Genomic DNA, 27,458 nt, shown 5'->3' with positions numbered 1-27,458 from the left:
GCTCTAGTGGCTTACAAGGACTAGGCTTTGACCTGGCTTCATTTTCTGGCTTACAAGGACCTGGCTATGTTCTACTAATCTTTGTACAGTTGCAATAGTTTTCATACATGTCTTCACCCAGGTATTAGAATGAAAATTATTTCATTTTAAAGATAAGGACAAGAAAATGTAGGGAAGTTAAATATTTAGTCCTCGTTCAGGCTAGTATGAAGTCAAGCAGAAGAAGCAGCACTCAGGAAAGCAGGCCCTGCACCTCACCTGGGAGGCACAACAAACAGGCTCTGAATGTGGGAGTCGTGGATGATCCAGCCCTGAGGATGTGAGTGTGGTATAGCCACCTCTGCCTTTTGGTCAAGTGACCAAGGGAAAGATATCCTCCTCTCCTTTTTGACCTCACAACCAGTGGTGGACAGGAGAGCTGATCTCTATGGTGTCATGAGGGCAGAAGAGCTGTCCCTGCCCTTCACATGTTGTAGCATTTGGGAGAGCAGGCCCTGCAATTCACCTGGTTAGCTCTGGTTGTGGAGAGTTTGGATGAGCTTGCCTTGTGGATTTGAGAGTAGGAGAGCCTGTAGGCTGACCTGCCCAGATACAGGGTTTTGAATTAGTTCAATACTGCTACCCCAATGATGAACTTCTGGAGTGAATGAAGGGGCTATTCCTACAGATCCAAAACTGCAGCATCTCATTGACTCAGGGTAACAACAGGATACTTGAGAGGAGTCCCCATGAGGTTCTCGTATTGGTAGAGTAGCAGAAACCAGAGGCCTTCTACTAGACCAAAGAGTAATTGCAATAAATATTTGCAAGTAAAGAAGTATGTACAGAAGGGAATACTGTGAGAAACACTATGACACACCACAGCTCCCACAATGAGAGTTTTCCCCCCTCTGTTGGTGTATTGTAAGGGAAAAGGCTGGGCACAAGGAGGCAGGGAGATGAATGAGATTGGGTGCGTGATGTGAAATTCATAAAAACCAATAAAAAGTTTTTTAAAAGGAAGCAAAACTTTTTGATTTAGCATCAGACCTAAGATTTCATTTAATACTGCTGATAGAAGCTAAGAAATTAATGAAGAAGACTCTTCAGCATAATAGCTCAGCTGGAAAAGCCTGTATAGTGCAAGGTAGGCTGCTCAACATGGATCCTCAGAGCACATGTAAAGAATGAGAGGAAATTGACTCCTTAAAGTAATCATCTGATCCCCACATGCACACCATGGCATGGGTGCTCACCCCATATTAAGAAACTGAAGTAGCCTGATAGTGCACACCTGTAATCCCAGCACTCAGGAGGCAGAGGCAGGTGGATCTCTGTGAATCTGAGACCAATTTGGTCTATAGAGTGAGATCCAGGACAGGACAGGTAGGGCTATACACAGAGAAATCCTATCCTGAAAAACCAAAACAAATAAAAAATAATAATAAATAAAATTAAGTGAGAAAAGAAATCAGAACCAATCATTTGTCTGCTAATTTGACACTGTTTGTTTTCAGTCTCTCTTTTTAAGGATACTTAAGATGTTCTAAGGAGTTTCTGGCATTTACTATGTGCTATAGTTTGCTTATGTTCCCCCAAAATTCATATGTTAGAAACACATTTCCCTAAGCCATGTGTCCTCCTTTTGGTAATCAGACAATAAAAAAGAAAAAAAAACAAAAGATTCCAAATAAATATGACATTCCCTAGTCCATGGGGACACTTGGCTTTAAGAAAAGCATTACACACAGTTCTGACAACTTGTCAAATCATTTGGCAGTAGAGACTGTATCTCAGACAGTGATAATGTGTAAGACTGCACCCTGATGATAAATAATTGCTGAGTTGTGTGTATCTGCTGTTCTCTATTTAAACCCAAACTTCTGGGCTAGAGGGATGACTCAGGGGATAAGAACATTTACTACTTTTCCAGAGAAGCTGAGTTTGGTTCCAGTACCCACACTGAGTGGCTAACTACCTGTAACACCAACTCAGGAAATTCAACTCCATCTATTGGTCTCAATAGGTAGTACATACATGCAGTAATTCTCTCTCTCTCTCTCTCTCTCTCTCTCTCTCTCTCTCTCTCACACACACACACACACACACACACACACACACACATGAATACATTAAAAAAGTAAAAAATCTTAAGTTCATGTTAGTTTCCCAAAGATGGATAATGAGAATCAGTGGACCTCTTTCTTCCCACCTCTTCCAAATGTGGCCACATTGAGTAAGTCTTTTTCTGTTCTTTTCAATTACTTCTCTGTATAATTTGCCTATTGAGAATGGATGCCCAAGCCTAGGTTAGGGCTTTGGCCCTAAAATCTCCAGGAACAACCCTATGTCAGGAATTCTTCTATAGCAATGGAAAACTAAAACACCAAAAAAAATGTTTTGAAGACTCTATAAAAATTAATGTCTATGATAATAAGATATTTAAAATAGTAAATGAAAGGCAGAAAAGGGGAGACCAGAAGGTTTGATGTTTGGTCTACCTTCACATCAGTATGAAAAACACCTTGGTATCTTCTCCTTCTTTCTTCTAGTTTCCTTTTGTTGTTGTATCCTTTTTCTTATCCAAGACAGCAGAAGTTCAAGGTTAATCCAGAACAAACTGAAATGAGCTGTATCTAAGTCTAGTCCCTTCTGTCTGGTGAGGCATTGAATTTAAAATGATTAGAACTTCCAACTTCCTCCTGTATTTTAACTTTGTCAGTAGAACAACTGTGTGATAAAATAGTTCATCTGGCCAAAGGAGACAAAGAACTATTTTTCACAGGTACATGTCCTCTCAGATGGGCCTTAGGGGAAGTTAAATATACAAACTGCGTGTTTGGTATTTCCTTAGTCTTCCTATCTGAATTAGTCTCTCATATTCTGTCTTACTGGATGCTTCTTAAAAGAAAAAACTACTGTGATGCTTTCTGGGAACAATATTTGTACTGTGTTGCCCCCAAATATTCCATATTCTAACAATGTACCATCCACTTCACCTTGTGATGTCCCAGATCTCCTGCCAACAATTGCTGTATCTCTTCTTTTCACCACAGCAGTCGCTACTGAGTCTGTACTTCCAGGCTGATCTTGCCTCACTTGACCTTGTACCCATCTCTTAGGCTGTGAACACACAGACACCTTACAATACTGTAGATAGCCAGTAATGTTTACTGAATACATGACTGAACCTCATCATCAGTACATCATACCTTTGGTAAATCAGAATGGCATGGTCTATGTTTTACCTCTCACTTATAAGCACCAACTTCTTCCTTGTTGCTGTGTAGAAGGTCTATCTAATATTCTCCTTCCTTGAGCCAGATCTTGGTAAATTTTAGTTGCTAACTCTCTTCCAGACTAAGAGCTGCTTTCTTTGCAGCCCTGGTTCTAGGAAAACTTTTTCAAGTCGTTTCCTAACACTGTTCTCTTGTTTGCTTCCACTTCAGCCAACTTCATGTTCCAGAGTTCCCTACTTGTGCATTTCAGAAATTGCTCAATGTCATTTGTCTGCTGTGATAAGAAATCCAAAGTCAAAGCAGATTATGCATCCAGAAATAGGTCTCAGTATGGAGGGATATCTCAAAACCTAATTGGGGAATGGGTAGAGATTAGGTAAAGGCACACACGTCACTCACTGTTATTTTTCTTCTTTCAATGGAGTCACATCATCTTATATCCCGGCTGCTCTATGAATACCTACCTACCTTGTTATCATCTTTCTGAAAGCCAGACCTGGGTTCTTTGGTTGCTCTAACAATTTATAAGAACCTTATCTTGAATTTGAGAGATAAGTTCAAAGAAGCATCCCAAATAGGAAACTAAGGGGAACAGAGAGGTTATTTTGCTCTTTCAGTAGATTCAAGTTTGGTTCCCATCATTTGTGTTAGGTAGCTCACAACAATCTCACTCTGGAGCATCTGACATCCTTTTCTGACCTCTGTAGCCTCTGCACTCACGTTCTCAAACATACCTACCCAGAACTGTAATCAAATATGGCTGTATTTAGGCTGTAGTTAGGTAAACAACCTTCTGTGTTAAAGATACAGTGATACATTGATGATCAAAGAAGGCATCAAGATATAATTTGATGGTCTCAAGCAAAATAATTAAGAGTGCTATAGGACTTCATACGTTGAGGGTTTTTTTTTTTGCATTATTTAGAAAATATGTGCCAGTAGGACATTCTAGGGATGGTGTCATGAGTCACTGACTTCATCTGTGATGACTTGTGGATAAATGACCCAGCTATTCTGGGCTCACCTCTGTGTAAATACTGATTCCACTCTTCCTCTATCCATCCTAGCCATTGTAGAGGAATTCTAATCCAGGAAAATGACTGCTCTGGCAAGGGATCACATCCATAGATATGATCCAACTGTAATGTAGACACACCATACATCTTTAATTTTTCTGGTTAGAATACATATCTTTAATCTCTATGGCTGGAATACAGTCTTGCCTTTAGTATGCACCCTTAATTCCAAACAATGCTGACTAATTCAGAGGTAGACAAAGTGACAAATCAGAGAAAGATTTGACAAATATGAGTCAGTGATAGAATAGTCCCAATTCTCATGAGTCAGACAAGAAAGAGAGGCTACTTAAAAGTGATAATAAAAAAGAATTCAATGCAATTCAATACTTTTGAGCAGTTGTTTGAGCAGAAAAGAAAGTATGAGGAATGAGGAGGAAGTCAGCTTGATTTCATCATAGGATATGATAGAAAGAGTTGGTCATGGAGGCAAAGACACAGACACCAGTGGTAGATGTTAGCTATTATCAGTCAGTAGTACCATTAATAATAATAATAAAGGTGTTCATGTCAATAACATTGGCTTCAGTCAGATGATGTCAGTAATAACCTATAGTCTTATTTACAACATATAAGACTGTTCAAACTAGTTCAAACTATAGCTTGGTCAAAGTAGGGATATTTCAATTGACACTTTGCTCTAATTTTGTTCTCTTCTCTGATTGATTTAAGGTCAGGATATATTGATCCTAATGCTTCCATTTTGTCTTTATCTTGAGCTTGAATTCAAAGCACTGGTTAGTAACTTAGTATCTTAGTAACTTAGTAGTAACCCTAGGTCTACGTTTCCCAGTATTTTAGTTTAGTTCTTCTGCCTTTCCTCTCAGAAGCCTTCTTCATTGAAATTTCTTTACTCTAAGGGTTCAACAATCTCTGTTCTCTTAAGGAATTCTAAGCACTTAATATCTCCTCTGAACTCTGAATACAGGGCTTCCATTAAAGTAGAATTGGCTTACAGAGTTGAGTCTGCTTACTGTATTCTTGCATCCACAGTGGATCCATGGGTCCCACTCTGAGGCTCCTGATCTTCCATGGGATCTCTGTGGACCCACTAACCTCCACTGGTAGACTCACACTAAAGTTCTTCCCCATCACAGTGGCCTCTCTGTTTCTCTAACATGCTTCTCTCCATCAGCGGCCTTTCATTATATTATTTTTAATTAACAAAAATTGTGTACATTAATGATGTCTTAAAATATTCACATGTTTTGGACTGACAGCAAAGTGATGTATTAGTACTTTACATGTCTTCTTTGTGGTAAGAGCATTTAAGATCTACTTTCTTAGAAAATTTTGAGGTGCCGGGCGGTGGTGGCACACGCCTTTAATCCCAGCACTTGGGAGGCAGAGGCAGGTGGATTTCTGAGTTCGAGGCCAGCCTGGTCTACAGAGTGAGTTCCAGGACAGCCAGGGCTATACAGAGAAACCCTGTCTCGAAACCCCCCCCAAAAATTTTGAGGTATATTTATAATACATTATTATTTTCATTATCATCATTATTTACTAAACTTACCATATTGTTTAAGAGACAATATTGTTTGAGGAATGCTCTTCTTCCTACCCAAACTACTATCAGTTTCAAGCCCTGATTAAATTACACCTCAATTCTATTTCAAATATATCTACTTTTCTATTCCTATTTTAAAACGTATTACCTTGTCACTTCTTCCCTGCATTATAGTATACTTGAGCTTGAATTCTACTTATCAAACTGCCCACTACCAGATTGATCTATTAAAATCAAATTTCATGCAATCCAAATGCCCTGCTTACAATTTCAGTGTGAACTCACAGCCTCTAGATTAACAAGAGGTTATAGGATGTCTTTTACTGCTGAACTTAAACCAACCTTTCTCAGCTTCTGCAATTCTCAATAAGTCTTGGGACATGCTGTGCTATAGTCATGACCAAACAATTTTATTCCACAACATACCAGCTATTTTTATGCTTTCATGCTTCTATGCATGACTTAATATGGCTTGATGTGCAGGGCTTTGAGACATGATTTAAATATAACTTGCACTGTTGCAAATTTATTCTATGCCTACTGTAGTCTATCCTTTCTTTCCATGTTTCAGTGATATTTTGTGCATTTATTATGATGTTTCTGTATGGCTTTTATAGCTGTCAGTGACATCTGTCTACTGCACTCAGTTGACAGCTTCTCAGAGACAAGGATTGTACAGTGTTTATGCATCCAGTTTTGTAGCTCAGTGACTTAACAGTAAATGTGAACACCATATGGATGAATGAAATCCAGCTCATTCTACTCATTAATAGACAAGAAAACTATTCAGAGAGAAATAGAGGAATCAAACAAGCCTGAGCAACAAGGTTACTGGTCTAATCCAGATCTGTGTCCAAGTTCAAAGAAATTTTATTTCAGCTTCTGACTAGGAACAAACCCTCAATCTCTGAACTTTTTAGGGTAGACCCTTGCTTTGGAACACATGTTGTACCTTGGAGTTTCGCCTTGTTTCTAGCATTCATAGAGTCTTAGGGAGATGTTGGACACATAGCATCTCATTAGGACTCACAACTCTATAGATAGCTGCAAGACAACTGAACACAGAAATACGTTCCTGATCTCATTCAGATATATTTTAGTTCTCCAATACAAACTCAAGAAGCATTCAGCCACCCTTCCTAACTCCATTATAGCTTCTGTAGATTCTCTTTTCAGGGAAATCATTTCATTTTCTCCATCTGGCTCTTATGAGAACTTGAGGACACGTTGTTTGGAACATTATCTCTCCTTTATTAAGAGGTTCTTGATTCTGGTATCATTGGTTTCATTTCTCATTAGATGTACAAAGCAGAAACCCTTGGGCAAAGAGCATAACTGGTTTGATTCCTCAGGCATTTAGAAAGATGTAAACACAACATTATAGGTACAAAATCCAGATGGAGGCATGGGAGAAACATCACTACCCAGTGTTTTTCTCATAACATGTGTTTTCTGGTATGACCTAACAAATAAAATCTGGTTCCAAAGATAATGGAGAAGAAGGATATCAAAGATCAACTCAAGAGCATGTCCACTCCTGCTTGCCATAGGCAGCAGCTATTCACAAGAGTGAAAAAGGAACAAAAGTTCTAGAGGAACAACTATAGCTCTTATGGGAAGCATAAGCCAGTTTGTCACAGGTCAGCCTCTCATGTGCACTTTAGTTACATCTCAACACAAGCTATCCATTCCCTAGGTCAAGAAAGGAATGGGAGAAAATTAAGGTCTAGCTGAGGAGTAAATGTTGCTGGCATGGCAGCCACAGGTCTGTGGCAAATATATTGTTCTTTAAGAAAGGGTCCTCTCTTCACTGAAACTGATGGTGCTCAAAGGGGCGAGAGTATTCTTCTCAGCCCTGCACAATAAACAGAAGCTCTGCATCCCAAGCACAGATCTCCCTAAACTGGAATTATCCCACATTGCACAGAGCTTCCAGCTGGCTCACCATGCTATCTTCTGCATTATTGAGCATTATGGAGACCTCAAATACCCTCTTGCCAATCAAGCTGAATCTACAATACATATTGTACCTTCCTAATGATGCATCTATATCTTCAAGAATTCTCTGAAAACCAATATGCTATCTTATCCTTTCTTAACAATTACTCATTTGCCAATGAGTAAAAAGCCATGCCTTGCTAGCAAATAGTAACTTGCAGAAATGCATTCATGAATCATGCGTCTCCTGATATAATTATAGAAATGTCTCCAATGTGAGCATATAACTTAGCTCTTATGCCTCAACACCAATAACCTTACTCTTGGTTATCTAAACTTTTTAATGGCAAAATAATGCAGTAACCCTTTCAAATCATGATGCAATCATGATAGATTTTCCCCAGTGTCAGACTTAAAATAACTTCATATTTTTATTCCTAAGTAACCAATCAGAATGTCTCCTGAATGATAGTCAATCATTGCTGATTTGAAACTAGAAAACCATTTTGGGTATATTACAGTAGCAGAAGTGATGGAGACAGTGTGATAGTATTTGTAATGTCTGACTTATTTCAGACATGAATAAAAAATATCTGAAAAACATCAGTAATATGTGAAAGTGTAGTCATGGCAAACACTTAAAACATTCAAATGTTTTTATTTAGATCATCAAATTCAGCCTACTCAAGGAAGTTATAAGCACAGCTGAGGCAAAATTTTGCCATATATAGTATGTCATGAACTCTGTGTCCTGATGTAGACCAACCACATCGTGTACTTCTCCATTACTGATGACGATGTAGTGGCTACCATCTCTGAGCACGATATCCTAGGATAAGCTACAAGAATGATATGTAAGTGAATAAACTTAAGTGAGGAAATGAAAAATAATGGGTGCTACAATAGGAATACAACCTCTCCTGGCATTTACAAAATACTGTAATATCTTCACAATCTGAGCCCTGAAAAATCATGTTTACACTTTCTTTGTACATTAGTTCATTCAATTATATTTAATTGGCAAAAATTATATTTATTTGTCAGATACAAAATGGCACTTTAAAATATATGCACTTTGTTGGATAACACTGGATAACCCACACACTACCTCACATGCTGCATATCTTCATTCATACTATGTAGTTGTTGCAAGAGTGTCTACTAATTTGAGCAATATTCCCTGCACACTTGCAATTAAGTAGATTTTCACAGGATCAAAGTTGGAATATGTATCCATATTGGGTCAAAAGTATAAAAATTCAGGTATGATTTTACATATTCTCTTTCCTGAGGTACTGAAACACATCTTGGGGGCCAGTGGTTATGGGGTCAAAAATCCTCCAGTCATAGGACTATACTAGATTTCCAGCAGACTTGCAGGCAGAAAGCAGTAACTGTCTAAAATTTTTAAACTAAAAAGAAGTATTTGTTTTCATTGTATGCTATAGCTTCATTCTATTTATGTAATTTTTTAAAAAAACATTATGGCAATGATATAAAATGTCCTTTTATAAAATTTGTTTGTGTTGTGTCTTAGCATGCATAAGGCCCAGGGTTTGATCTTTAAGGGTGGGCTTTGGGGGTTTCAAAAGCTCAAGCCAGGCCCAGTGTCACGCCCTCTTCTTGCTGCCCACCAATCTTCACAAAGAACTGTCAGCTGCTCTCCAGCACTATGTCAGCCTGCATGCTGCAATGCTTGCAGCCATGATGACAGATGACAATGGACTAAACCTCAGAACTGTATGCCAGCCCTTACTAAACACTTACCTTTATAAGAGTTGTGATGGTCACAGCGTCTCTTCACAGTAACAATCACAATGACGATTGGGTGGCGTGCTGTTCTGATAGCAGCTGAGTACACACAGAAAGCTCAGATCTGTGCCATTTGTCAGGGTCTAACTGCTCGATAAATAGTTAATCCATAAAGCAGCAACACACCTCCACTGCCGAGTGGATGCTGTTATTTACTCTCAGTACAAATGATGTAAAGAAAGGCCACACAGATAAAGCATTTTCTGTAATACTAACAGTAGTCAGGATTGTGGATGGATATAAAGTAACACGCTCCCCAGAGCCTGGGGAAAGGGCAGATCTTAGTAACTTTTGTGTGAAAAGGCAGCAGAGAAGATATGATTCCAAGAATTGGACTCATTCCCTTGGGTCATGATTTGCAGCCTTTAGGTGACCCATACTAAAAGTTTTAGCAAGGTATAAAATCAGTAGAAGTTGTCACCAATCCATTGGGTACCATGAGCTTGTCAGCTCATACCTTGCGTGCAAAGGAAAAGGCTCCTGCTCATTTTGACAACTCAGTAGGCAGTAGTATTCAAGGTGATGCCTGGGTTAGCAACATCAGTAGCAACAGCAGTGCCCAGGTACTTTTCTGACAAGGAAACTATGGGGTTTGCTTCTAGCCATCAGTATTCTTACAGGCACCCTAGAGAGTTCAAATTATTTGAAACTCCAGTCATAGTTTTTTAAACTTGTGAGGAGTATTTTAAAAGGGAATTTTAGATATTTAGATTAAACAAATAATGATTATGTCTTTGTGCTGCACCAAATATTTCCAAGTATTGTAACTAAAGATGGGTTTATACAAAGAATTCAAATGAATGTTACAATAAAAAGAAATGAAACACTCACACTTTTTGGATTTTGTGTGTTGTGTGTGTGTGTGTGTGTGTGTGTGTGTGTGTGTGTACATGTGTCTGTGGAAGCCAGAGAGACTAGCCTATGTGCCATTCTTTAGGCACTCTCTATATTTTGATTGAGACAGAGCCTCTCACTGGCTTGGCACTAGTCTAGTAAACTAGGCTGAGTAGCTGGTGAGCTCAGGGATCTCTCTGGTGCTGGGATAATAGTTGTCACTAAAGGTCCATGGGAAAGGTTATGTCCAACTCACATCTGTGATAGTAGTGCTTGAAGTAAGGGAGTAATGGAGTAAGAGATCCTCCAATACTTGACAGGATATTTGAGTACTCTGATAATGTGGAATAATGTAGAAATGCTTGCACTAATCTTTCAGTCTCTTTTGGGGACAATATCCATATGTGTGTATATATATATATATATATTTCTATTTCTATTTCTATCTCTATATTTAATCTATATTTATATCTATTTATCTATCACACACACATATATATATCCATCTATCATGGTTTGCATAACAATATAACATGGGTAATGAAGCTAAGCACGTTAAGAGAACAGCTGAATTTACCTTTGTTTTTAGATCTACAAATTACAAAGAGCCACTAATTTTTTTCTTTTAATACAAAAAAGATACAGTTCTCCCCATCCAACTGTGACATCTGTGTGACAACTGACATCTGTGTCTGAGGAGGATTGCCATGGACCTAGCATGGAGACTCTTCCTCATTCTCTGGTAGCAGCCAAGCAGTCCTCCCTTCATATGTTGTTGCTGTGCAATCTAGTTCCCCTTTTCTTTTGTTTTTCTGTAATAAAACATTGTACACTGGGGTTGGAAGTTTAGTTGTCTTCTAGTGTCCATGGCTACATTAAGGAAATATGTATTCAGTACACTCAACCTTAGTCCTCTGAACAGAAGAATGGTACTTTAATGAAAAGTAGGTTTTGATGTGGTAGGATTGCCTGGGAGAGTAGAAATGATATTTCTTGCAATTTCAAATTCATCCTGGTGTCTGGTTTTTCTCTTTTATCTCTTTCCATCTTTAAACCGACTGCCAGAACAAATGTCCTTAAGGCTACTGATTTTTACTGAAAAATAAAATAAAGACTAGACATTTGAAAGATTGTATTTTTAACATGCTTTTATGGCATATAAAATGATGATTACATAGGAAATCCTTATACTGCATTGAGCTATTGATCTTAATGATGAAGCAGAGAGAAAGGCATGATTGAAACCCAAAAATAAATGAATGAGACAAATCTTGGAACATGAACTCATTTTGCAGCCTGGCCTCATTTGCAATTGGTACAAGGACAACATTCCTGAATACTGCTCATGGATTATTAGGAAGTGGCATAATTACAATTCAAATGTAACCCTAACAGCCCTAAAGCAATTGAATGTTTAAGCAAGCCAATTTAAAGGCTTCCATTACATAAGGGTAAATACATTAAAAAAAATATTGGTCCAAATAACTTTAATTTCAAATATGATATACTAATTCATCATATATATATATAATTTTTAGAGTGACATATTATTTACCCTGAAGCAAAATCTATATGCTATTCTAACATTTAACGTGTCAACATGAGTTGGTTGTCCCTAAAATCCTATGAAGCATTATTTCATTCTAAAGGAACTAAAGTATGAAGAGTAATTGTTCTAAGGCCTTAGATGTAGAAAAAATGGCAGACCTGAGAATCAAATGCATGCAGTCTGGCTCGGGTTTTAACTATATTTTTCATGTTATGGTAGAAATAAATGGGTTATGGTAGAACTAAATGGCTTCAAAGCACTTGTTAATATACAAGTTGACCTTATTTTGTCACTCGCTGCCGAACTTGCCATTATGATATTTCATTGTTTGTTTAATCTAGAAAAGCTAAATATTTAAACTTCTGAACTTGTAGGTACATTTTCTTCCAGTTGTGTACTTTTGCATAAATCACAAGCATGGGGACCTATTCATTTAAAAATCTGAATAAATGCAGGCAAATATGTACTAATAGTTACATGTATTCAAACAAAAAGAACACAGAACTTCTACTGCCTGGCAGGATGCATAAGGGCTAGTAATAGCAGTTTCTACAATCTTTTCTTAGACTATTGCATCATCTTTTGAGAATCAACATGCTCTTCTGAAATGCCTTTTGAAATGTGTTAAGTTTCAAACCTGAGACAAACTACTTAACATATCAAAGTGGACCTGGCTTCCAGGTTCTCTGTGCATCTCTCAGTCCCTACCTGTTACAGGGTATGTTTGCCATACTCCTACCCCTACCCTGAACATTAACTCTCCAGCCCAGAGACTGAGCTTCCCTATCCCAGAGGTCTTTTCTACATAATCTAGACATTTTGGTAACCCTCTTCTTTGCTCCTTACATGGCCCAACTCAATCTGGCCATGCCCACTCTAGATGCTCCAGATGTGTCTCTGTCTCTGGCTATGCTATCTTACATATCTACAATAAATGTTCTCTTCCACCATATCTGGAATAGTCATGTCTTTTCCTTTTTTTCAGGATGCAGTTCAAGAAAGGGGAATGAAGTAACAGTTTAGGAGAGAGGGGGAAATCTAATGAGGCCCTACCCTTAGATGAAGGAAATTAATGGGTGATGAGAGAGAATCAATCTTCTCCATCTATGAGTCCACAAATAGTTTTTCCAACCCTAAATGGTCAGCTTGAAATGCATATACATAATAAGATCAACACTAAATCGACTTAGTAGGTGGTATAAAATATGTATATTTATATAAATATATGTATATATCTTTATATATGTAATAGTAATAATTAAGAAGAGATTATGATTCTGAGAAGAAATCAGTAGGACACATGAGGAGTTGGAGGAGGGAGAAGATGGTACAAATACAGTAGTTGTGTATGAACGTATCAAAAAAATAGCAAAGAAGGAGAGTGTATATATTACATTTTTATAAATTAACACTATTTCTCAAAAATGATACTGATTAAATGTTTTCTTGTATATATTTGATAGCATCAGAGATGCCTAGAACAGATATGAAGAGCTTTTATTTATTTAACTGTTGATGAAAATGGCATGAATTTGAAGTTCACTGCCTCTTCAAGTTTACAGAATTGCTAAGCTCTTTCTCCATTTTTCTATTCTTCAGGGTTCTGGTTCACATACCCAGTATTTGAACATTCATGGGGAAAAGATACTGAGAAATCAGAATTATTGATTTTTTTGGTAGGAAATCAATCTACCCGGCCTAAACCTTCCAAGTCTTTAGAACAATTGAACATAAATAATCTTAGAGCCTGTTTGGCTGCCAAGTCCTATTGCCAGCTGTCAAAATATTTATAGTCTTGATATCTTAACTCTTAGCCAGAGTGTTGCTGAGAACATAAAATTGTATATCCAGGCCCTGTGGTTCCATTATCCGTAACTGCTCATCAATGCCCAAGGATGGCTGTAGAAGCACTTTTTTTTTGACCCCACTTTCTGCTTCCTTTAGAATATTTTATTGTTAGTGGAACTACTTCTAGTTACTTCTCATGATGAGAGACAGTGTTAAATCTCTAATGCCTTCTATTCTGCTCCCTGTAATAGTACAACAGAAGGCTTTCCTGGCCCCCCATCTGTAGACCTTGGCACTCACTCATGTGCCAGAGCCAAACAATTACCCCCAATTCTCTGCTTTCACATTGTGTTGACCTTGAGGGGTCTTGCATAGGGTTGAGTCTGAACCTACATATTAGAAAGAGCATTCTTTCTTGACCTGTAAACACTCCCACTTGGTAAGATCTCCTGAGAGCCACGGAACATTTCAAAAATTACAGTTTTCTGACCCCATGCTTATCCCATTTCACAGTTGACAGACATGGGAAATCTGTGGTTCAATACCAAAAGGTAGTTATTACAGAAACTTGAAATCATGTAAACACTTGTGTCCTGGGACTAAAATACTTGGCAAAATTGTCTCTCGAAAATCACTGGGAAAAATTCCATGGAATGAGCAATTCTGAGCATAGATTGTTGGCCAGCAATTTTAGGTGGATATTAAAATCCCAAGCAAGTTTTCTTTTAAAACCTTAACTTTAATTTCTCCATATTAGCCTAAAATTAACTTAAAGTGCTGCTACAACGAACCTATTTGCAATATTGAACATTCATTTGAAAAGTTTATTTAGCATACGTCTTTAATAATTCATGATACCATTAGAATAGTGAGGCAAATTAAATTTTTAAAAATTTTAAGATTAATAAAACTAAAGCTCTACTTAATAATCATGCATAAAAATGTAAATTTGCTTCTAGCTGACATTGTTACTTTCATAAAGAATGTTATTTATCCTACTTCTCTCATCACTATCATGAAGAAATGACCTTTAATGGGCTACTTTCAGGCCCAAAGTATAAATAAATTGTCTATCCCAATGGCTCTGTGTACTCAACTGACAGTGTCTTAGACTTGATCTGTGAAAGAAATCTGGCTCAGATTTCTTTAAAAGATGTCTACTGGAGGTGGGTGCTTCTAAATCAGGTCTTCTTGCTTTTAAAAAGCCCTGAGTTTAGAAACTGTTAATTCCACTGGATATCATCATACTTAGGTTGATCAATTGTTCAATCATGGAGAAAGCTACTCACCATTGAGAAGACACATATTAAAGGACAGGATTCAGGGAAAGAGCACCTGGGCCACTGCTCTAATAGTTAACATGGAAACTAATCATCATGGAGACACATTTGACTCAATTGTACGTGACCTAATACAGTTTCTTTGCTCTGTAAGTAGTTGAGTTCGAGTTTTCTAATGTTTGGAAATAAAGCCAAATTAATTGATACAGTATGGATCTAAACTTGTAAAGTCTCATAAAGATAAGTTTTAAATATAAACATATTTAGTCATGGATACAGATAACTCCATTACCATTTTTGGTAGATCTGGAGATGAAAAGGAAGAACAAATTGCATTAAATTAGTGATGGGACTGTGAGGAAAGGGGGGAAATTATTATGAAAGTCAATATTTATTCACGATATGACTTGAAAGAATCAACCTCTGTTTACAAGGATAGGTGAACTGCAGTGGAGACTGGGTGCCACAAGGCACTATCCTCTGAGCAAAACAGCTGCCATCTTCCTCATATGAGGTGTGCCTGCTTGCAGGAGTCAATCAGGAGCAGGCCTGTGGCCTGTTGACATCCACTCATAAAAAAGAATGAGATGAGGTGAGTTATTTATGCTGCACCTGATATTCTAGACACTCACTGCCATTTCTATGCCACTTTACCCAAACTACATATGAACTTGTGGTCTGAGAGAAGATTAGAGGACCTAGGTAGGGAAACAGCTGTATCAATGATGCTCAACTACTGGGTCACAACCCCTTTGGTGTTAAACAACCCTTTCACAAGGGTTGCCTAAGACCATTGGAAAACAGAGATATTTATATTATGATTCATAACAGTAGCAAAATAACAATTATTAAGGAGCAAAGAAAATAGTTTCATGAGTGTTGGTCACCACAACATGAGGAGATGTTTTAGGATTAAAACACTGGAACTTAATTTTCCTCACAGTGAAAGACCATGAGTACCTGTGAAGGAGCATATGGGCCTCAAATTCATATTTCAGATACACGCACATGGAGACAAGGAGGGGAGAGAAAAGTAAAAATATCAATTAGTAGCTACTGCAGTAATTCTTTTCCAGTAATAAGCCAGCTGCAGAAAAGCAAAAGAATGTGAGCAAATGATGATAGGAAAAGGCAACTGGAGTGAGTGAATTTTGAGATATAACCTATATTTGGGGAGTGCTAAATGAAACAGGAACAAAGACCCGATGCTGGAATATCAGTGCAATGGGGAACAATGGAAGTGGTAAGTGGACTTTCAAGAGGAGGGGCCATGACCAGCCACATTCAGTATAGCAAGAAAATGGCAGAAGTAAGCATCCAATCATTCAAGTGTTCCAGGTTGTTATTTATTAATCTGACTGATGTGGTGAGAGCAGAATGCTTTTCACACTGCCTTTGCAACTCAAGGAAGCCTTGCTCTGGGAACCAATGAAGTAACTCCCAGAACCAAACAGAATGGCCTTAAAGGACCTGGCAATGGATTTCACTTGACTGATGGAAGCAATTAGGAATAAGGAGTAGGAGGAAAGAACCTGAAATGGATTGCAGGGGTTCCTTCCTACGTCAGTCTTAGCTTTGCCCCCGACCTTGTGTACCCTTCACAAAGATGAAGGGAAAAAAATACATTCATTTCTCCATTGTCAAACTATGTTCTGTCTTTCCTAAATCTCACAAGACTCTTTCCTCAGGAAGTGGAGATTTGCATATTCTACCAGCTGTTGACAGTCAGTTTCCAGTCTCTTAGTTCAGGGTGAACACTTTGGCAAATATTTGACAACCAAACGTAAGTATTGTTTCTGAAATTACAGCTTCTTGTTTTTACTTGATTTTGTTATTTGATCCTCATTTCTGGGTTTCTACTGTGACCACCCCCTTAGCTCCTCATCTTTTAAGGCCAGCATTGTCTTTTCCTATCTGTTACACCAACTACAATATCTTACGGCTGGGATGTATGATGTATCCTTTAAGCAAAGGATTTCCTTAATATTCCCAATATTGGATTTCTGAGAGCTACATTTCATTGTCTTTCAATTTTTTCCATTATTGTCTATAAAGCTTCTCTGTAGCAGATTTTCCCCCTAAAATACTTTTCTTCTTCCATAGTTCCTTCCAGAGCACATATTTTATTCAAAGACCATATATCTAAAGAGTCCATCAGGAAAGTGTATACTATGTTTTCACTGTGTCTACTCTTCAAACATGTCAGGCCTAGGCTTCTTATTACTTAATCCATTCCACCAAGTTAATGAGTAGGTCTCTACCTTATCGAACTCAGATTCATGATGAATTTTGATCCAATTCAATCTTTGCAGAAAAGCATCCAGGCAAGTGAAACATACTTGCAAATTAGAACTAAAGGAAGACAGATTTTACATTGTCCCTTCCATTGACAAAAATTACAGCATGTGATTCATGCACTTGGATAGGAACAGGAAACAGTGAGAAGTGTGAACTCATGCATATAAATGAACTGAAGCCATTTAAGGTTGCAGGAGTGCATTTGTTACCAATGTTTGCATTCTGAATAAAGGTTTCCACCAAGACACATTGGTGATAGTACCTTAATTACAACAAAAAGAGATCTGCATGTATTTGGAGATGGTAAAATACTGACTTGCCCTACCATCTATATAATGAAAGCTTATTCTTCTGTTATTTAAACACAAATAGAGGGACAAACTTCTGAAAGAGTTAATCGTGTAGGAAATGGAGACAGCAGAACCTGCTGATGCCAACATGAACAGGAACCTGTAATAAAATTGAGGAAGAGAGAGCCAGGTCCTATTTTCACCATATAGAAAGACCTGGATCCATGCTCTGCCATTCCGGCACAGAACAAATACCATGGACAACTAAAAGCAGTGATGGACAACAAACATGAAGATTTGTAATTTCCTTACCCAGTTCTTCCACCACATGGTGAAGATTCTCATTATCCAATAGTTTGTGAATTGTCAGGCATGCCATGTGTGAATGGAACTATATTAAATGTCTCTTACATATCTAGAGCAATATGAATCCATAATCTATAGACACCTATTATGAGATAAGCCCCTTTAAAAGCAAGAATGAGGAACATTTATTTGCTTCTGTAATGCACAGAACAGGCAAAAAAGAGGCTGGAAGAGTCTGAACACATAGGTAAATATTTTCCTCTCATAGGACAACATATGGAAGGGAACTATATAATGTACCTTTACAAAAGTCTAAATTACAAAGATGGTCTAGTAGTATATATGTGTGTGTGTGTGTGTGTGTGTGTGTGTGTGTGTGTGTGTGTATGTGTGTGTGTTGATGAATATATATGCTTAAAATAGATATAGTTAGTATTATACCGTTAAAATCTATTCTGGTATCTTCTGAAATACAAATGAAAATCATATGTTGTAGATATATAGTATTATAAATCATCTCCTCTGAAGTTACATTAAACTAAATCAGTGAACCAATGAGATTTTAAAACAATAAAGAGAAGAATGTAGACTATCCTAGCAATGCAACTGTCAATAGCCTTGAGAACCAAGCTACCAAGCATTGTGTTACAACAAGAGCTGGTGTAAACTGAAAACTCCCAAAGAATAATAAAACTGTGAGTAGATTTTGAAGTATCAAAGCCCCTGTCCCATACACATACAAAAGAATGGAGAGAATCCAATTACTATATTTTTATATTGATTACATGTTTGAATTATGTTTGGGATATATAAGGCTAGTAGTAAATATTTATGTATATTTCTTCTATTACTTTTTATTTTTGATGGTAAAAAATTTAAATATGATTTCACTAAACTTCTAATTGGGTCTTGGGGTCTGGATGATTATATCTTCTGGCCTATCTGAAGCTATGAGTAATGGCATAGAAACCATGATTATTAAAACCATCTAAGATTTTAGAAGAACCCAGATCTCAGGAGAGAGCTGTCATGGATAGACCTTTTGAAGCTTTATTTAGCATATATATATATATATATATATATATATATATATATATATGAATGATTGATTTTCTAAGAATATAAAGATACAAAATTAAATATAGAGAAAGCTTTGAGAAAAGTATCCATTATGTGTTCTCATTATAATGTCTTGATCTTTAAAAGGTAAAATGACTCAAAGGTAGAGAGAGTCCCTGAAGCTACTGGGCATATATTTATAGATAGATTAAATTCAAGCCCAATAAATTCAATGTGCCAAGTGGGGTTTCTAATGAACTGTCTTGACATCACTCATGTTCCTGAATTAGATCCTACTCTCACATGTCAATCAGATCTGATGTCTAATCTGTAACAATCAATTTATCATCCATTACTCTTAGGTAGTTTAAAATTAGCTCACAGAATTTGTGCAATGAGATGGATGTTAATACCTTCCTAACTAAAGCCAATGCTATTAATATTTCTTTGAGCATATATTAGCATTTCTAGAATTTCTAGCCTCCTTTGCCTTGACTATATTTTATTTCTATCACAGAGAATTCATACATGACCTTTTTTTTTTTGTCCACAAACTATTAGAATACAGCAAGTTCAATAATTTCTTGTTGAGTTATTTCCATTCGTATACCTGTTCATTCTTACATTATTTAAACAGACTTTCTTTTTGGTATGGTTTTAACTAGTTTATTTTCACTATAAGACTTTTATTGATCTCTGGTATTTGATTGAGAGAAATATTTATCCTTTGGTTTATAGTAGACCTATTAATGAAGGTTCTTACAAAATATTGGCATTGTATGATAAGATGCACACATACATACATACGTGCACACACACACACACACACACACACACACACACACACGTAAGTGTAGAGCTTTAAGGAAGGTTTTATAAAACACTTATATAAATCAGTCGGCAAAAAAAGAAACCATAAAGGCATGAAAAAGAATCCAGAACACCTTTTCAAAAATACCAAACTCTGATGGTATAGCTATAAAATAGATCATTAATGTGATTTTATATAAGCCTTATAAAATCTGTAGAGTTCTCCAACTTTAGCTTGCCAATAGTGTTGATTCCTGTAACAATGTCCACACTGACTACATCACCATGGTGATGTTCTGACATTTGGTTTTTATTCTTTGCATCACTGGAACTATGACCCTTTCCTGGCATGGTAATGGCATCCATCAACTTACTCCTGAAGAGAAATAGAAAGTAAAGACAGAAGAAAAGAGGAAGGAAGAAACAGGAGAGAAAGATGGAGATGTAGGAGGGAGAGAGGGAAAGATAGACAGGGAGAAAGTAGGAAAGAAAAAAGAAGGAAAGGAGGAAAGAGAGATGTAATACAAATTAAAACCACTTCACAAATCGTCTCATTAGATACCCTGCATGGAAAATACAACCAGGGTGATATATATTGATAACATTATCGTGCAATATATGGTACAACACCAGTAGCAGACTCTTGTCTCTGTTCCACACAACCACATCCAGACTGTACACCTGGGAGAAAAACTCATCAAAGCACAGCCTCAGCAATGTTTGATGAATTTTCCTCCCAGATGTCCAGGCACAGGGGAGCCTCTTCTTTCACAGCATTATTAGCATCCACAAGCCCTAAAATTTATCATATTTATTATTTCTACTCATTCAGTAACCACCATAAAATGAGAATAATTTAGAAAATCAAAATTAACAAAAAACATAAAAATAGTATTTAAACATGGACACATTTAAGACAACACTCTGAAGAGGGGCTACCATTGAATTTTCTCCTAATTCAAAATTCCCATAGTACATAAACTAATATGGTTGTTTATTTTGGCTCAATGTTATATTGGCTTGTTAGTTGAATATGTTTCTATCTGCAGAACTAGAACTTCTTATGTCGTAAGTGCCATGTCATTCATTGGCATCTTAGCTATTTAATTTTCATGTTGAATTTTGATTCCTTACTCTAATCTTCTCCACTCTTGTTGGTTTGAGTTTTCATTGGAAACCTCAAATACACTTTAATTGCTGCTCTCTTCATCTCTTCAAGACTCTTTATTCTCATACAAATTTCACAGTGTATTAAAATCAAATGGACTAAGTGGACCACAGACACACCTCCCTTTCAAATCCCCTAGTGGAGCCCAGAATGCATGCTAGAAAGTCATGGGAAGAAGTGGGTTACAGAACCAATACCTTCCAGTTCAAATTACTTAACATAGTGCAAATTACTTAGTGGCTGGGTTGCAGTTTTTTCTTCTGAATAGGAGGGGTGCAGTTAAAAGAATCAGAAACAAAAAATGACAACATAACCGTGGTAAAAATTCAATCTCCTCCTCCATTAGCATCTTCCAAAGTATAAGGTCTTATAAAATGAACACCCTCTATCAGGAAACTAGGAAGCAGAGTGTTCAGTGACTGATCACTACCACCCCCTATTGCACTAATTAATAGAAGACTCAATATCAAACCCAGTCACATCTGATTTTTAAATCTACCTTAGCACATATTAGCTCTCATTTTCTCTCAACCAAACCAAAATATACTCAACAAGGTAACCTGAAATATCCTCTTGTTAAGTGTATATCTTCTTGAGATAAAAAAAAAAAACATATCCTTTCATTTTTGTTTATTAAGGGAGAGAGGTGCATCTTGAGTGTTCTCCTTGGTACTAAAATAAGGGTTGGGCAATGCTATCTCTTTGTCAGGCTATTTGTAAATCCATCTGGGTACTTCATGAACTGTTAGCTTTTTGGGTGTGGAAAAAAATCTCTTCTCCTTTTCCTTACTTACTGCTAAATACCTAACAAAGGTTTCAAATGCCACAAACAAATTCTCATATAAAATTTGCAGCTATTTTGTCTACATGACTGGACAACTCAAAATTTTCTCAGCCCTGATTTTATCATCTGTAAATGCCTGTGATGCCTATGATGCCTATGCCATAGAATCATTGAGCTATTCTCTGAGTAGTAGAATCATATTTGTAGATGATGGCTTGGGACTGCCACCACAACTCACCTGTTAAGAATGTTCTTGCATAGGACCAGTGTTCAGGTCCCAAATCCCCATCAGGCAGCTCACAGGCTCACAACCAATGACCTATAACTCCAGTTCTAAAAGATTTGATGCCTCCTTCTGGCCTCCATGGATACCATATGCGTGCGTGCATACTAACACACACACACACACACACACACACACACACACACACACACACACACACACACACATTTTAAAGTGCTATTTTTTGAAATGGGAAAGTCTTTTACTGCTATCCTCATTATCACATTGTCATAGTCTACATGAATGCCAGGATGAATGGCATGGAACTGCTGGACTAAAACCTGCAAGTCCAGGAGGTTTGAGTCACACAAAAGCCTCCTTAATTCAACTACATTTTATCTGATTTTTAAACTCTATCTGGATTCCAACCCAACTTGTAGGTTGCAGAATAGTGCCTCCCAGGATAGTTTCTGGTCTACTATGGCTGATAATCCTGATATAAGCTATCAGATCCTATATCCCATAATGTGTGCCTACAACCTCATCTCACAATCTATTGCTTTGAGTCCCATTCTGATCAACCTTTTTATTCTGGGTGCTCCTTCCATTCCCCAGCTCTTTCCATCCTCCACGTGAACTTGCTCTGCTCTTCCTCTCAGAGGTCCAGTTCCAGCTTCCATGCCTTCTTTAGCCCTGGGTCAGCACTGGTATCTGATATCTGGGTGACTCCATTTTAGAGTTGTTTCCCAGAAGCCCACTTGCCCAAGTGACCAAGCTTTTCTTGGCTCATGTGTTTTCTAGGTCACTAGAAGTTTCCTCTGCTTCTTTGACCAAACTCACCTTGGGCATCAGGGCTGTTATATAATCTCTTTTATTACAAAAAAACAAATAAACAAAAAACCCAAAATAATGTACTCTGTCTGAATCTCTGTCCCTTTTCTCTCATGTTTGAATTTTTGGACTGCTGATACTGCCAAACCATTTTGCTGCTTCAGCTCCTTATGGTCTGTTCGCATCAGCATGCCATGGACCTGACTGCTTTTTAAAGCATCCTTTGCAAACCTTTACGCATTTCCCCTTTCCGACTCCTTTCAGTTCTCCCTTCTAAGTGGAAGAAGCCAAGACACCAGTACATTCCCACCATAAAGGCTATGCAAATCAAATGAATCCAATCAAAGGATGTTCATGAAAAGCTGGTTTTTATGTGCTCTTTGAAGCCATTTCCCATGAATAGACATCTTAATTAGATGACCAAATTTAGAAGGATAGTTCATCTTGCAAGAAAGCCAAACGTGCTTAATCTTTGATACTCTAAACTGGAAAATCTGCATTTCATCTACCCAGGACACTGCAGTTGTATTTCACAGAAATGTCAATGTCTTCAAGAAAGAATTTTAGCATTAAACTTCAAATTGTTACGGCAGTGTGAAAATGTGTACAGTTCACTTTAATTTGCAAGTCATAATGAGATGATTGAAGACAGTTAATACCAATGAGCACACTTGTACAATTTGGGAAAATTTGAGTTGAGATGAATTAATAATTTGCAGAAGCAAAGCAGCAATAACATAACTTTAATAATTGAAACTTTAATTGTTGATTCTCAGTATAACCTTTAAGACTGCACTAATATTTACTTTGTAGCTTTATCATCTGTGTTGAAAAGAATCAATTGAAAATTTAACATATATATATATATATACTTATATATGTATATACACACAGCTTTATCATTGTCTGTGTTGAAAAAAATTAATTGAAAATTTAACATATATATACATACACACACATATGTATATACACACACATACCAGAAAAGTTAATGTCTTACTAGCTAATTTTATTTTGCAGCTGGAATTAGTTGATAATGACAAAAACGTATTATTTCTCAAACAACTTTGACAGCTAAGACCCATGTACTAAATAATGTCATAGATTCCTTAAGACTCTAAACCAATATTTTTATTTTTATTGACAGTTTACTAAATTAAATGATTCACAGACATAGAATTACTTGTGGATGCCAGGTAAGCCAAGAAGATTAAATGAGTTTAGGAGGCAAGAATATGCAATATAGACTTATCTCTTCAACGTGGACCTCATGTATGGTTGGAATGCAGTGGCCACTAAAGTCTGTTCTGTACTCAGTCCTTTAGTGTTGTAAATAATTTCCCATCCAATCTTGCATAATTCCCTTGGCCTACCAAACTCCCTGGCCCAAACAACTGCACAGTTTGTCTTCTTTGAATCTTCTTTCCTTCATTCCATTGACTATCATATCCTCTGTTTTAATGATTGCCCTTTCCACCTCCCTCACCTGTTCACCCTCCTACACCATTGTGTATTCCTCTGTCAAGATCAGCTAAAATATCCTAGCCTTCTATGTTTGAACATCTAAAACCCATTTGCCACACATAAACCGTCCTTATCTCAGGAAGAACCCAACAGTTATTCTTTCAGTGAATACAAGGGAGAGTATTTGAGTACCACATCATGTTCTATGACAGGATATCAGCCCATTGTTTCATGTGCACTTATTTGAGGAGGTGGAGAGCTAATTTCTTCACACTTAGTATTTCAGTCTAATTGCGAAGTCCCGAGTTTCCATGAGAGAATCTATAAACAATAAAATGGTAATTTCATATTCCCAGCTCTGCCTGAGTTAATTGACATTGTGAGTGATTTGCTTGCCCATGCAACACTGAGTCCTTCTCTCCTCGTTAATGTCATTCTCTAAAGTACCACTAATTTTTTTATCACTCTCTAAGGAAAGAAACTCTCCTCAAAAATAGTTTCACGTACTGAGTCTAATGTTTCATCTTAATATATGATCACTAATAAAAATGTACAAAGCATGTTTCAGAGACCCTGCGTGACTCTAAACGACTGACTCATCTCGTTTAGAAACTCTGCCAGCCATCTGAATGCAACATCACCACACCATCAAAAAGTTTTCTAGGGGCTGCTGAGATGACTCAGTCAGCAAAGTACTTGAAGCACAAGGATAAAGATCTGCGTTCAAATATATAGCACTCACATAAAAAAAAAAAAACACGGGTGCAATGAAGCACACCTGCAATATCAGAGCTAGAGAGGAAGAGAAACAAAGGTTCTTCGAACTTGCTGGCCAGTTAGTATAGCTGAATGGATGGACCCTAGTTTCACTGAGAGACCTTATCTCAACAGTGAAGGTGGAAACTGAGACACTTGCCATCATCCTCTACCCCCCACATTCATATGAATCCCATACATATGTGCACAGACATACGAAGATTTATAATTTGGTCACACATAAAATCTTCAGATGTAAAATGATTTAATTGATGAACTGGAAGAACAATAATAATGTGATTTTAGGTAACCTTGTTTATGTGTGTGTGTGTGTGTATCAAAATCTAGAAATCTAACACATGCAAACTAACCAAGCACTAACCATACTAGTGGGCAACATTTTCAGCACCTTTGATTTAGTTAAGAAAAAACTTAGGTATGTTAAAATACATAAAATATTACACTTGATTTTTAAAAAAGGACAGCTACAACAAAAACTCTCTTGTAGTGACCATTTAAACTTCTAAAAGTATGTGCTAGATATAAGTTAAAACATAAAAAAGAGATAGTGATTATACAGCAAAACTATAAGGATGCCTAGGCTGTGTAAATTAAAAAATTAGAGGTATTAGAAATATTCTTCCCTCAAAGTAAATGAGGCTTATATTTGCAGTACATTTTACATAACTTTGATTAAATGAAAAGATAAATGAATACACATAGGAAAATATTTAAAATTAATGCCTGTAAAATACAATAAGCCATTAAACTATCTGGAGCTTAGAAAAATAATTGGGCTTGACAACCTAAGTTTCTATGAGTGGATAATGTCCTTAAGTACATATTATCATAATATGGCATGCACTCAAGTATATTAATAAAATTAAACAAGAATGATTTATGATTAATAAAGGGGCTTAGGGTTGATCAATGCACAGAAAGTAAGTACCTGTAAAGTACTCAGCCCTAGATGGGACGTCTACATGACCACACCCCTAAAGCTCAGGAGGATTTCTGGGAACCACTGTCACCAGGACATGACAGAGCCACAGCAGTGGTGGTTATGTTCATGAGATCTGAACAATATCAAACCAGTCAACATTCCAAAATGAATATGGAGGGACACCCAAGGTCCCATCCATAGATGATGAGCAGTTGGCAGCTGGGATCTACTAGTTATTTTTCTCCAGAGGTGTGGTCCCTATGATGCTGCACATGCTCCAGAAGAATGCCCAAACATCTATGTGCATGTAAGCAGCAATAACCAGACTCAAAAGGGGAAGGCATGAAGTTGGCAGAGTTGGGAGAGGGACTTATTGGGAGTATCTAGGAGAAACTGGGCATGTGAGGATAATTAAAATACGTTTTATTTGTCTATGAAATTCTTAATATTTTAATGCAAAATGGAATAAAAGTTTTCTAACTTCTATTAATTCTATTATCTTAAAATACACAAATAAATTATTTGTGGCTGTCATTTAAAAGGTAGTTAGGTGTCAAGCAAGAAGCAAATATATTTATAACACATATTTGTTACTCTATAGGAATTTATAATCTTTTGATAGCCAAAAACATTTTATGCAATTAACACAATGTGTAACCAACCATGTGGTCATGTAATATATTGTATGTTATATACTCAATTAAGTGTCTTATTTGCCATCTGATTCCAAAATGGCAAATTCAATTAGAAAGATTTTCCTGAGGCTCAAGCTTAAAGTGTGGAAGCCAAGAAGTCAGTCTTTTGGGAGATTATGAATCTATTCCTTTTATCAATTAAGTAGCTGACCACAAGAAGCTTCTCTGCCTATACATTCTTAGCCAAAGGCTAATAGATTCATGAGCAAGGTAGTATATTAAGCGGGAAAATTCCCATTCTATTTGCCTAGGGGTGGTACACTGTCAGTAATAAATATAAAAACATACTACATCTCAATTGCAGTCAATTGCGGGCAGCCACTGGAACATTTAATCCATGGCCATGTGAGGACTATTCTCAGATTCCTGAAAGGCAGACAAACTGAGAAATGACTTCAAATATTGGGAAGCCATGGAAGCAGGTCCATTCATCTTCAAAGGGACAAGAGAGGTCAGGGAGCAAAAGATCCAGAGGAACATACTACTTCATCTTAAAATGAAATATCCTCATAGTCAGCCTTGCTTTAAACACAGAAAGTGCTGCCTGAGGCAGCAAGGAATCAGTCTTGTGCCCAGTTGGAGCTCAAGCCTTCCCAAACGTGATAGCTGGTGATGCAAAGGCTAGAAAAAAATGGCCTAATTTCAAAGTACAGAAGATGGTCAGCAGCAGAAGGAGGAGGAGAGTGAGGTTCCCGTGTGGCAGGGCAATGAATTGCTCTTTTTATTACATCTTGTTTTCTCCTGAGCAACCCATTCTATACTCATAAGGCCCTTTATCTTATAAATAAAGAGTGTAAAGACAAGAAAAAAGCAATGATCATACGTTAAA

At 37.1% G+C, this 27,458-nt stretch overlaps 1 protein-coding gene across 2 annotated transcripts in view; it reads right to left on the bottom strand.

Moving 5' to 3' along the window:
• Plppr5 (phospholipid phosphatase related 5) overlaps positions 1–27,458 on the bottom strand; it is a 103,237-nt gene that overhangs the window by 62,773 nt on the left and 13,006 nt on the right. The window lies entirely within an intron of this gene.

Source organism: Arvicanthis niloticus, chromosome 4 (genome assembly GCF_011762505.2).
Source record: "Arvicanthis niloticus isolate mArvNil1 chromosome 4, mArvNil1.pat.X, whole genome shotgun sequence".
Lineage (NCBI taxonomy): Eukaryota > Metazoa > Chordata > Mammalia > Rodentia > Muridae > Arvicanthis > Arvicanthis niloticus.
The sequence above is the reverse complement of the archived record's forward strand: the minus strand, read 5'-3'. Positions and strand labels throughout refer to the sequence as shown.